General features: G+C 41.2%; 1 protein-coding gene across 2 annotated transcripts in view; it reads right to left on the bottom strand.

Annotated features, from left to right (window-relative positions):
• SLC45A3 (solute carrier family 45 member 3) overlaps window positions 1-14,277 on the bottom strand; it is a 47,328-nt gene that overhangs the window by 5,633 nt on the left and 27,418 nt on the right. The gene's annotated exons all lie outside the window — the stretch shown is intronic.

The raw sequence follows: 14,277 nt of genomic DNA, 5'->3' as shown, positions 1-14,277 counted from the left end.
ATTAACATAAAAAGCCAAATCATGACCAGCAAGCTAATTGGTGACATGACATCTGAGCAGAGGAAGTTGGCTGGATGAGTCAAATGTTCCATGAGAACTAGAGGTACCAGCTGCACAACAGGGTAACACCTGCCATGGGCAAGAGAGCCCCTTCTCCTGGAAAGTACAGGGCCAGTCGCTTCCAACACCTTCCTCATCTAGACCTGTTTTGGTTTGCTAAAGCTGCCAGAATGCAATATACCAGAAATGGGTTGGCTTTTTCAATGGGGATTTATTAGCTTACAAATTTACATTTCAAATGAAACGGAAATGTCCAAGTTAAAGCATCAAGAGGAAGGTATCTTCTCTGAGGAAAGGTTGCTGGCATCTGGCGTTCCTCTGTCACATGGGAAGGCACTGGGCGATGTCTACGGGTCCTTCTCCCCTGGGCCCTGGTTTCAAAATGGCTCTCAGTTTCTGTGGGGCCTTCGTTCTTCTCCCAGGGCATTTTCTTTCTATGCTCTCTCTGTGAGCTCTCTTAAAGGACTCCAGCAAAGGATTAAGACCCACCTTGAGTTGGGTGGGTCACATCTCCATGGAAACAACCTAATCAGAAGGTCCCACCCACAACAGGTCTGCACCAACAAGAATGGATTAAAAGGACATGACATTTTCTGGGGTACATAACCGTTTCAAACCAGCACAGAGCCCCTCTGTTTCCTACTCACATTCTCATTAGCTATCTTAACACAGTCTCCTACATTCCAGCCAAACTCTGACACCTCTTCCTAGCTCTAACCTGGAAGAATGTGAACTCTCTACAAACTCATCCATTATGTACTAATTTTAGAGTTTAACTCTCAACATTTTAGGGGTGAAATCCTCACAGTTCTTCAAATGGGCCTATGATCTCTGTACAGGTTTCTCTAGGGAAACAGAACCTACAGATGTTTATATATATATAATGATATTTTATAAGAATTGTCTCACATGACTGTGGGGATGGACAAGTCCAAATTCCATAGGGCAGGCAATAAGCTGGGAACTCTGATGAAGGTGTCTGATGAATTCTCCAGGCAAAGCTGGCTAGCTGAAGTAGAGATGGAAATTCTCTCTTCAGACTGCTGAAATCATCAGTTCTTTTAAAGTCTTCAACTGACTGGATGAGACTTCTGTCACTGTGGAAGGTAATCTCCTCAGTTGCTTGTAGATGTAATCAATCATAGATGCATTTAAGTCCACAAAATATCCTCACAGTAACAATCAGACCAGTGCTTGTTGACCAAACAACTGGACCTAACCTGGCCAAATCAACACATGAACTTAATCATCACAATCTCCTACCTTCTTGGCTTTAATCCTGCAGTTCCTTCAGTTTAGAAAGTTTGACCCCTGAGTCCTTGCCACCTTCCTTGTGGATAGTGAGCTAGGAGACTCAGGAGAGAAGGAGACTCACTTTTATACCATACCTACTTTTTCTGCTTGAATTTTTTTTTAAATCATACACAGGTGATAAAATAGTCACCTCTTCCATGATAGTTTGCCTGGTTTTCCAAACTATATTTTTACCCCCTCTTCTGTATTCTAAGAAGAGAGAAGGAAAGCATATACCTTCTTTATGGCCTATGTAGCATTCTGGTTTGCATTACAGCCATTTGTGTACTTGGGATGGGGACCTTAGTGTCTCTTGCTTCCTAGAGTGCTTTATACACAGCAGACCAACACTTCTGGCTGGATGAATGACCAAGCATCCACATCTTCAGACCCCATTTGTTTGTGGTAACTGACTGTTGTCCACAGCTTCATGTCAAAGAATCTCAAGATCAGAGGTACTTAAAAATAATGTCGACCAACCATCCTTTAGTGCTTAAATCTCCTCCACAACCCTCCACCAAGCACCTGTCTGGCTGACGTTTCAGTGCCTCCAATGCAGAGAACTCTCCTGCCCCTGAAGCAGCCCATTTCCCTTCTGACTACCAAAAGCCATAGTCCCATAACCTCCCCCTAACCCTGTTGTGATCTCTTGGAGAACACAGAATGGGTCCATTCTCTTCTCCACAGAACAGACCTTTAAATAGCTGAAGCCTGCTCTCAGGTCTCCTGAGGAGTCTCTTTTCCAAGTTAAACATATCCCCATTTCCTTCACCCCACCTCACATGATGGGATGCAAGTATCTTTGCCATCTTGCCCATTGCTCTTTCTCTAAATCAGGACAATTACAATGATGGCCATTCGGAGCAGAGCATAGTTTTCTCTTTCAAGCTATTGACCCAAAGAAAAAACCCACTCATAAAGCTTCATAAAAGTGAAAAGCAAATAAGCTACATATGAGGTTTGAAAATAGGCTGCCACTTGCCCAACTGCCCCAAATGCCCTGCTGCCCACTCTACCCACAACACATCCCAGCGTCACCAGGAAGGCACATGTCAGGTGCTAAAAATGTTATTGTTTAAAAGATGCATGTGCTACTGTTAGAAGTCTATACTTGTGGAAATTTTCTGCAAGCTCAATGAAATTAAGGATTGGGCTTGATTCACCCATTCATCCCTCCAGATGTGGACACTCTTAGCTTCCCAGTGGAACACAGACTCCAGTGAGCGATGAAGGAGGTGAGATCTGTGGGTGTACCCTACCCTTACTGCATCCTGACTCCCATTGTCCCAAATGCCTCCTTCCTTCACTTTCAAGAACTGAACTATGCCAGCAGTTTCTCTCCCCATCAAATATTGCTCTTCAAAAAATGTTCCATACGAGTCAATTATATTCATTTATGAATTCATGTCAGTGCATTACTTCCCCCAGGACTATTTGCATCTTAAGCCTTATTTCTAATTATGAACTATCTCCAGTTAAGGAGATTCCCAGCACGGTGGTGGGATGTGCAGTGGGAAGAACCTTCTTTTTTTGGCCTCACTTTCTTCATCTGTAAACTGAGGGATATGGTTTGATCCCCAGCTCTGACACTTACGGCTGATGATTTATTTGGTGTCAGTAAAACTTCACAGAGGTAGAGGACAGTCAGTCAAAAGGCCTGGCCCTCAAGCCCTCCATGATGGGACTTGCCCTTATGAAGCTCCTTACTGCAAAGGAGAGGCTAAACTTGCTTTGTTGCTCAGATGCGGCCTCTCTCTCTAGCTAAGCCAACTCAGCAGGTGATCTCACTGCCCTCCCCCTACGTGGGACCTGACTCCCAGGGGTGTAAATCTCCCTGGCAACGCAGGATATGACTCCCGGGGATGAATCTGGACCTGACATCATGGGATTGAGAACATCTTCTTGACCAAAAGGAGGAAGTGAAATGAAACTAAATAGTTTCAGTGGCTGAGAGATTCCAAATGGAGCCAAGAGGTCACTCTGGTGGGCATTCTTATGTGCTATACAGATGACCCTTTTTAGGTTTTAATGCATTGGAATAGCTAGAAGTAAATACCTGAAACTATCAAACTGCAACCCCAGTAGCCTTGACTCTTGAAGATGATTGTAAAGCAATGTAGCTTACAAGGGGTGACAGTATGATTGTGAAAACCCTGTGGATTGCACTCCCTTTATCCGGTGTATGGATGGATGAGTAGAAAAATGGGGACAAAAGCTAAATGAAAAATAGGGTGGGAGGGGATGATTTGGGTGTTCTTTTTTACTTTTTTTTTTTTATTCTTATTTTCACTTTTTCTGGTACAAGGAAAATGTTCAAAAAACAGATTGGGGTGATGAATGCACAACTATATGATGATACGGTGAACAACTGATTGTACGCTTTGGATGACTGGTATGTGAATATATCTCAATAAAATTGAATTTTAAAAAAAAGGTGTGGCCCTCTCTGTGAATAAGAGAGATACCAGGTGGGAAAGTTCTCTGAGCTCCTGAACATAAAGGCAAGACCATCTCTGATATCTCACTCTTCCCCTGCCTCTCATGGCCCCCTGCCCCACAACAATCTCTTTCCACTCTCACTACACAGCTTTAATTTCTTTTCCTTTTGTCATATTATGAAATTTTTTAAATCATTTTTTAGGAAAGTATAATCCATCAAATTCATGGATATTACTGAATTTAATGAAATAATTCTCTCTATATCTCATTGAAGCAAAAACTAAAAACTGTCACTCATTCAAAAAATGTGAAAAAGGACAAATATTGTATGATTGCACTGATACAGAATAATTAAAATAAGCAAACTCATAGAGTCAGAAACGAATACAGGTTGCCAGGGGCTGGGGGTAAGGGGTATAGGGAGTGTGGAGTTAATGATCAGTTGGTACAAAGTTTCTGTTTGGGATGATGGAAAAGTTTTGGTAATGGACGGTGGTGATGATAGCACAAAATTGTGAACATAATTAACAGCACTGAATTACATATTTGAATGTAGTTAAAAGGGGTTATTTTAGGTTATATATATATATATTACTAGAATAAGTTATTTTAAAAAAAATAAGACTGTACAACACAGTGAACTATATTGTACACGATGGACTATAATTAATTGTACAATTAAAAAAATGTTCTTTCATGAATTGAAACAATGTACCACCCTAATGCAAGGTGTTAATATTGTTATATGGGAATTCTGTATTTTACGCAATTTTCTGTAAACCTACAACTTCTCTAATTAAAAAAAAACAATAGGACTGTATAACACTAAGAGTGAATCCTAATGAAAACTGTGTTAATAGCATAATTATAATAATATTATTTCATCAGCTGTTACAAAAGATACCACACTAATACAAAGTGTTAATAATAGGGGATATATGTATATAAGGGAGGATATATGGGAATTCTGTATTTTCTACACGATTTTCTGTGAACCTACAACTTCTCTAAAAAAAAAAAACCTCCCCAAAAAAGTTAAAAAAAAAGTGAAACCACTCATTACTCACACAATATTACTAAATCTGAATCTAAAGGCAAGAAACCACTACAACAACCCACATGCTATTCAAAGGCAAAACATAACCTATACCTTCAGCTCTCCCTGATTTCAGAAGAGCAAATCTGAGGTTGCCCACTTGCTCAAAAATAGTATGGTTTTCATTTGCCCATTTGTTTTGCTTGTGCAACCATTCCTTTAATCAAGCAAGCAAATTTATTGAGAACTTACTACGTGCCAGATATAAAGCTATATTTGGGACCACAGAATAATGAATATGATACAGCATTTGCCCTGGGAGAGCTTGGTGGAAAGCAAATAGCAAATTCTTGCCCTGGCCTCAGAGATCAGTTTAGCATCATTTCTCCCAGAAGCCCTCTCTGGCCTCACCCTAACACCCAACCCAGACTGGGCTGGTCCCCTCACTGCACTCCCCTGGCCCTCTGTGCAAACCATCTCAGCAATGTCACGTGTTCTGCCATTGCTTCTGTGCATCTCTGAACTCCTTGTTGGTCAGGGACCTCTAGCGAGGGGTACAGTCTTCAACTATGTTTTCACCCCATATCCCTATCACAGGCCTGGCACATGGTGGTTGCTCAATAAATGTTCATGGAAGGAATTACTAGATGAATAAATATAATAAACTTTTGCCCAACGTAACTTGGTACCATAGTAGTTATATGTTATGGGAAGACTGAGGAGGGAGTGATTAACTTCGAGGAGTCAAAGAAGGGATGTTTAAACTAAGGGTTGAAGAATAAGCAAAGTTTCAATAGACAGAGTGGAAGTGGAAGGGCTTTCCGTTAAGGGAATGTAGCAAGTGCAAAGGCATTGAGGCTCAAAAGAGCAAATTTGGTTGAAAAACAGGAAGAAGTTCATTGTGGCTGAAGCAGGGCTTGAGGGGCTGACAGGCATTTCTGGGGAGGGGAATAGCAGGAAAGGTGACAAAGAGGTGGAGAGAGCCACACTGTGAAGGAGCTGGCCAGTCATGTGCAGAACGGTGAACTCTTAAGAGGTTCCTACCCTGGCCCCAGCGTGATGCAATCACCTCAGTCCTTTGGGAAGATAACTCAGACTGTACCAACAGGAACAGACCCAGTTGAGAAAGGGAGATAGATGAAGTGAATTTAATCATCCAGGAGAGAGCTGATAAGGCCATAAATCATGACACTGCATTGATGATGGCAATGAGACAATCGATGTGAGAGATATTTAGGGTGCAGACTCAACAAGACTTGATTTTCTTTATGACTAATGCATGAAGACTGAGAAAATGTATGTGCAATCGATTGAAGTGCTTATCTATTTCCAGTGTCCGTTAAGTCAAAATATTCTGAACTTGTATCACAGAAGTAAACTATCTTTGTCCCTATTTTTAAAACATCCCCCTAGTAGTGGTTTCTCCCCTACTTTTCACAACTATGCTCTTTTGGGACTTACCAAACTGCCTTGTACTGTTAGAAATAACTTTTCATTTGAACATGCCTAATTTTCCCAGATAATTTGGGAACTCACAGAGAGCAAAGATTGTGTTTTACACATCTTCATCTCCCCTCCAATGGCTATAAGTGCCATAGAGCTTTATAACTACCAGGTATTTGATAAACAGTAATAGTCCATTAATTGGTTGGTGCATCTCAGAAGGTGATGAGAGGCCTCAAAAGTCTTCCATTTAAAAAAAAAAGTAAATTTTGGAATAAAATTAGATTTACAGAAAAGCTGTGAAGATAATGCAGACATGTCCTGTATACCCCACACCTCCAATTTTTAAAATTGGTGATTTTAAAGACTAAACTAGCCCCCAACCAGGACCAAAGCCACTTGACTGTGCCCTTGGGGAAACTGTATCATCTGATGGCAGCCCTCGGTCTGTTACTGGGGAAAGGATAATGGTGTCTCCCCCACCTACAAGCTGTTCACAGATCACTGTAATAGAATCACCGAGAAGAGGCCAGCCTGAGCGGTGTTCTCAGGGCTGGGTGGCTGCTATCCTCACCGCTACTCACTGGCTGGCCTACGCCTTGCTCTCTCTGAGCTCATTTCCTCTCCAGGATCTAAGTCCCTAAGTGGGCAGGGGTCTGCTCACCAGTCTGCCTCCTCACAGCCCCATATGAGCTGCCAGTGGTTGTGTCTTTCATATCCACAGCCACAGGGCTTAACTAGGGTCCAGCATACGGGCAAGTAGACACATATGATTTGATGAAAAGGAGGGAAGGAGAGAGCATTAACTGGGGACTGGAAGGTGCTAAACAGTTAATGGCAGGGAGTGGCACACAATCACAGAGTCACAGAATTCTAGAGTTGTATCCGTAGAGATGATCTACTAACCTCTTCTTGTATAACAGTAGGATGGAGACTTGCTGAAGGTCAAATGCTAGTAAGGGTCATTCTGGTAGGGCTTTAATCTGGATTACAGGAGAACATTACAAGCAGAATGAAATTCAGACATAAAGAGAAAAAGCCACAGGGAGAAGCTGGAAGTCAACAGAAGCTTGATGACAAAGGAGAAGACGCCACCATGTGCATTGTCACGTGAAAGAAAAGCCAAGGAACCCCAAGGATTGCCAGTGGCCAGCCCCAGAACACCACAGTCTTTGTGGAGAATGCATCACCTTTCTGACATCTCAATTTTGGATTTCTCTTAGCCTCAAAACCATGAGCCAATAAATTCCCATTGTTTAAATCAGATTTCAGCTCCGGGAAACTAAGACAGTCCTCAAATAACAAAACTGCTGGCCAGCTATAATCAAACCTGACCCTGGAAACTGAGGGTTTTTCCCCCCAGCAGCACAAGAAGTAACCTGAGAGCCAAGGTCCCTCCCTTCCTACCTCCCAACCCCCACTCTTCCTGCTTCCCCTTCTCACTGTAACTGGGTCTACAGGGAGGAGCAACCCCAGGCCAGAAAGGAGGACCCATGAACCTATGAAGGATGGAGCACTCTGCACCTAACCACACCCCAGCCCCTGTCTCTCTCCAACTTCTGGGCTCAAACCACAAGCCAGGACCCAGGCCTTCAAACCCACTCCAGGAGACGGACAGGACCTGCAGGATGGGAAGAGGACTGTGACAGGCTGACCCCTCCACCTTTCACCACCACAGACAAAAATCATAATTTTCCTTCCTCCAAAACCAATTAGTACCTGTGATTCATGTTCTGTATTTTCCATTTATATCCTGCCTTTTGCAGCTACGTACATTTGATCCAGGCCTGCTTTTCCTTTCTACCTCAATTAAACAGTCCTAAGGACAATGGCCAGACTGCACTTATCTGTGTTCCCACAGGAAAGCACTCAGTAACCGTTAGCTGTGATGTCTTTGAGGCTTCTTGCCGTCTCCTACCTCCTTTCCAGACTCTAAGTCTTCCAGCTTCTCTTCTCTCCTTACTTCTTGGCAAGTTGGTGTTTCTGAGAGGAATATGTTTTGGAACCTGAGGAACCACCAACACAAGGCTCCAAATGCCTGTGAGCTGGCTTAACTGGCTCCAAATATTTAAAACTTGTGCTAGAAAGCCCTGCTGAGCCTGAGTTTCCTGTCCCTAGGGAGTCCATGTCTCCTCTTCTGGACCCTGTTGAGTCTCAGGCCTGAAAAACTTTGCACAAGTGAGGAGGAGAGCTGCAAACCACAGAGTCACAGAATTCTAGAGTTGTATCCGTAGAGATGATCTACTAACCTCTTCTTGTATAACAGTAGGATGGAGACTTGCTGAAGGTCAAATGCTAGTAAGGGTCATTCTGGTAGGGCTTTAATCTGGATTACTGGAGAACATTACAATCAGAATGAAATTCAGACATAAAGAGAAAAAGCCACAGGGAGAAGCTGGAAGTCAACAGAAGCTTGATGACAAAGGAGAAGACGCCACCATGTGCCTGGTAGGTCAGATCCTATGTCATGGTAGCACAGACCAGCTCAAAACACACACAAACACACACACACACACACACACACACACACACACACACACACACCCCTGCTGCACTAAAAGCCCCTGGGTCAGGCCTTCAGCTCTGTTTCAATGTGGGAGGAATGAGAAAAGTAAGATACACAAGGTTAATAAAAACCTTATGGTACTGAGCCTTTAATTAGAAATATCAATATAAACTCACAATGTATTTACATTTTTTAAAATTTGTAGCTTTGTCCACTGAAGAGGCCTGAAACCAACAGCCAACCCAGTAACAGTAAGCACTCCTAATGCCCATATTATGGTCTTTAAACACCATTTCCAACAAAAAGGAATCGAAGGCCCTTAGAGGAAATAGCTAGTTTCAGGTCAGTGGCAAGAAATGCAAAAATGAGTCAGGTTATCCAGTCATGCCAGAAAGCAAAAAAGCTTTCAAACACCATTCAGGATTGTATCAAAAGGACTCAGAAATCAACTTGAAGAGGCTCCTACTGACCAAAAACAGGTACAATTTGAACATGAATAAAGAGTACAACTGTAATGCCTTGAAACAAATCATATCTGCTTAAATCCATGAATACAATATGACACTAAGGAAAAATCCTCTGTCATTGTTAGAAGATGTGTTATCTTGAACACTGATGTATTATTGTCTTGAAAACAGGTTATGACTGCATCTCAGCACAGTTTCTATTTCTAGAAGTATTCCAGCTAATAAATTAAGAAGTCATAAAATTAGATTATCATTTTATAACCACTATGAAATAATGAATCTGAGAAAAGATAGTCAATGGCTAGTAACATCAAAAAGAAAGACAAAGTATCAACGACACATTGAAGGTGAACATTTTCATAAATGGTTGTTCAAAGGCATGTAACCCACAGAGTGGCACCACAAACCTAAATAAGTGTTAGTATGATAAATTTATAAGGTATGATACTGGTGCACAGGGTTAACAACAGAGTGGTATATGGAAAAACTACCCATTACATATTAAAGACTATATTTAATAGGAATATCTTATCAACACTACACTAATACTAGGGATGAATAATTATCAGCTGATAAGGGCTCTGGGATGTATTATGTTATGATAATTGTTTAAAGTTGAGAGTGATGATGATTGTACAACTAAGTAAAGATAATGTAAGAAGCTGACTGTTTATCTTGGCATAGAATAAATATTAAGTGAAATCAGGAACCCACTATTTAATGAATCAAGCCCTCATCTTGAGGCTTGCTCTTGTGAAACTTAAGGTTGTAAATGGGGGGCTGAGCCCTCCTATAATTATGCCTAGGAGGCACCTCCACGGAACCTCTTTTGTGCTCAGATGTGGCCTTTCTCTCTCTAAGCTCAACTCAGCAAATAAATTCATTAACCTCCCTCCTATGAGGGACATGACCCCCAGAGGAATGAAACTGATGTGGGACATGACTCCCAGGAATGAGCCTGACCCTGGCAACGAGGGATTGAAAAGGCCTACTTGACCAAAAGGGGAAAAAAGAAAGGCAACAAGCTGAGGTCACAATGGCTGAGAGATCCCAAATAGAGTTGTGAGGCAATTCTAGAGGTTTCTCTTATGCAAGCTCCAGCAAGACATCCCAAATGGCCACAGTATGCCATGCCCTTACCAAAAGTAGTCCCCAAATACCTAGGTCTCCACCTGAGATTCTGTAAAAGATTCACTCTCTAAGTTTTATCTCTCAGAAACTTAAATCCACCAGTGTTCCTACGCCAGACAAGTCCAAAAACCCAGAGGCAAGAGCCTCATTAAGATCAACTATCAGACGCAGCCCCCTTCCCCATACTGCCGACACGAGTTAGGGTGCTCACTGCTAAGACACCCCTGAAGATGGAGAAAGAGATTGAGAGGAAAGGGTAGCAACAAACAAGATGAGATTTAACAGAGGTCTATGAATAGTGAAACTTTATATAAATACATATATACATATATACATATTTAGACGTTTGGTTTTGGAATAGCTGGGAAGGAGGTACATGACATGGAACTGTGCCCTACAACATCCTTTAAAATTGACTCTATAGCTACTCATTGAATTGTGCTTTGAAAGTCTTCACCTTTCTGTATATGCCCTATATTGCATAACAAGGAAAGAACTGAAACTGTGGAACTATAACCCATAACAATTTTTGAAATTACCTATCTGCTTGTTGAGCTGTACATCGAAAGTTAACACATTTCTATATGTATGTTACATTTTACAATAATGGAAATAGCTGAAGTTGTGGAACTGTGACCCATGACATTCTTTGAAATTTATTCCCTACTTGTTAACTCATACTCTGAAAGTTATCACTGTTATGTATATATGTTAAAGATCACAATAAAAAATGCATTAAAAAAAAGTAGCCTTGAGTTCAGCAATTAAAAAAAAAGACATCCAGACAATACATGCCCCCAATATAGAAATACTCAAATACACAAATCTATTAAGAATCCTTGCAAAACAAACAAAACAAATCTGATGTTGTGTCTGACTTTAATACCAATTTATAGAAAATACAGGAGCAATAAAAACCTGTAAAATGTCATCTTGAGAATGCAATAAGCAAAACCCAGATTATGAGACAGATCTTCTAGGAAGATGGTGGAATAGGCGAGACAGAGCAAACTTCTCCATGAAAGAAACTAGAGAAAAGGCAGACACTGCTCAGGGCAGCGGTTTCAGGGTGTGAGCAGCCAGAGAGGGACCTCTACAGTACGTGGTGAGGACTTGGATGAAAAAGTGGAGAAACTGCCTCTCAGAGGATGGGTGAGCTTATTCAGCCGGGACTGCTGCTGGGGCTGGCAGCAGCAAGACAGCCTCCAAGCAGGTGAGGGAGCACTTTCCACTCCCGCACACCCATCTCAGCAACTAGCTGGGAAGAAAATCCTCCTCAGCCACACTGCCAGGAGCTCCTGTGAGGGAACCCAGGAGACAGCGGACCAGTGATGACCACATTTACTCTCCCTCCACGGAAGCCCATTGTGTGCCCAGGCAAGAGGTGGGGATAGATGAGGGTGCCACATGGAAGCACCAGGAGCCCCTCCAATACCCCAGAGGCTCGCGGGTGGACTGCAGGCAGGGAGCAGACAGGCAGGGCCCGTGTCCATCTGTGGGGTGCCCTTGAGCGGACTCCCTGCCTACCTGCTCAGGACCAAGTTGCAGCCCCAGGACAGGCATTCCCCAGTGCACATGGAGATCTGGTGAACTGACTGATTCCCCACCCGGTTTGGACTGTCTACCAGACAGAAGTTTGGGGAAGACCTAGTTGAGAGCGCCATCTGCTGGTAGATTAGGGAAATGCACTCCAGCAAGCTGTACCTCCACAGCACTACCTACTGGAAGGATTGGGAAACTACACTCCAGCAAGCTATAGCTTTACCAAATTGTATGTAAATACTGGAATAATCCTGCATTTCCCAAAATAACCCTATCAAGACAAGCAAAGGCCCCCAAGCCAACAGAAAATTACAAAGCACTCGAAGAATCTAGAATATAGGGATAAGCCAAATGAACAAATTAAAAAGCCAGAAGAGACACAAAATTTGGAGCAATTAATTAAAGAAGTACAAACAAATCTCCAAAACAACTTCAACAAGATGGCTGAAGATATAAAGGTAATCAAGAAGACTTTACAAGTGCATAAAGAAGAATTTGAAAGAGTAAATTTAAAAATAGCAGATCTTATGGAAATAAAAGATTCTGTGGATCAAATTAAAAATATACTAGAGACACATAATAGCAGATTTGAAGAGGCAGAAGAAAGCATAAGTGAACTTGAGGATGAGAAATTGAATGCAAGCACACAAAGAGCAAATGGAAAAAAAAAATTGAAAAATTTGAAACGGATCTGAGAAATCATGGGCAGCATGAAGCAAACATAAGAATCACGGAAGTCCCAGAAGGAGAAGAGAAGGGTAAAGGGCTAGGAAGAATGTTTCAAGACATAGCTGAGGAAAATTTCCCAAACCTTCTATATGACATAAATATGCAAATCAAAGATGCCCAACAAACCCCAAATAGAATAAATCCAAATAAACCTATTCTGAGACATATACTGAATAGATTGTCAAATGTTGACAAGGAGAAATTTCTGAAAGCAGCAAGAGAGAAGCGATTCACCACATACAAGGGAAACAACATAAGACTAAGTACTGACTACTCAGCAGGCACCATGGAGGTGAGAAGGCAGTGGTAGGACATATTTAAGATCCTGAAAGAGAAAAATTGCTAGTCAAGAATTCTTTATTCAGGAAAGCTCTTCTTCCAAATTGAGGGGGAGTTTAAAATTTTCACAGACAAACAAAGCTGAGAGAATTTGTTAATTAGAGACCTGCCCTGCAAGAAATACCAAAGGGAGCCCTACCAGTGACAAAGAAAAGAAAAAAAAAAGAAAGGAAAACTGAAGAGTATTAGTAAGGGTAACTTAACGGAAAAAAAGAGAGAGAGGAAAAAAAATAGATTTAACAACTTGAAAACCAAAGGATAAGATGGCTGGTTCAATAACTCCCTTCACAGTAATAACTTTGAATTTGAATGGATTAAATTCTCCAGTTAAAAGATACAGACTGGTAGGATGGATTAAAAAGTATGACCCATTGATATGCTGTTTGCAAAAGATTCATCTTAGACCCTGTGACACAAAGAGACTGAAAGGGAAAGGATGGAAAAAAATATTCCATGCAAACAGCAATCAAAAGAAAGCTGGGGTAGCTATATTAACATTGGACAAAATAGACGCTAAATGTAAAGATGTCATAAAAGACGAAGAAGAACACTATATATTAAAAGGAATAATTCACCAAGATGAAATAACAATTATAAATGTTTATGTCCCAATCAAGGATCTCCAAAATACATGAGAAAAACATTGGCTAAACTGAACGAAGCAATAGACATACCTATGATAATAGAGGGAGATTTCAATACACAACTCTCTTCTATAGATAGAACAATAAGACAGAGGTACCAATAAGGAAATTGAGGATCTAAATAACATGATAAATGAATTAGACTCAACAAATATATATAAACCATTACATCCCAAAGCATCAGGATACACGTTCTTCTCTAGTGCCCATGGAACATTCTCCAGGATAGATCATATCCTGGGGCACAAAACAAGTCTTAATAAATTTAAAAAGATTGAAATATTCAAAGCACATTCTCTGACCACAATGGAATGCAACTAGAAATCAACAACCACCAAAGAACCAGATCTTTCACAAATACATGGAGGTTAAACAACACACTACTAAACAGCCAGTGGGTCAAAGAAGAAACTGCAAGAGAAATTGGCAATTATCTAGAGATGAATGAAAATGAGAATACAACATATCAAAACCTGTGGGAGGTAGCAAAGGCAGTACTGAGAGGGAAATGTATAGCTCTAAGTGCATATGTCAAAAAGCAAGCAAGAAAGAGCTAAAACCAAAGACCTAACTGAACAACTGAAGACGCTAAACAATGATCAGCAAACTAACTCTAAAGCAAGTAGACAAAAAGAAATAACAAAGATT

This window comes from Choloepus didactylus, chromosome 2, assembly GCF_015220235.1.
Source record: "Choloepus didactylus isolate mChoDid1 chromosome 2, mChoDid1.pri, whole genome shotgun sequence".
Lineage (NCBI taxonomy): Eukaryota > Metazoa > Chordata > Mammalia > Pilosa > Megalonychidae > Choloepus > Choloepus didactylus.
The sequence above is the reverse complement of the archived record's forward strand: the minus strand, read 5'-3'. Positions and strand labels throughout refer to the sequence as shown.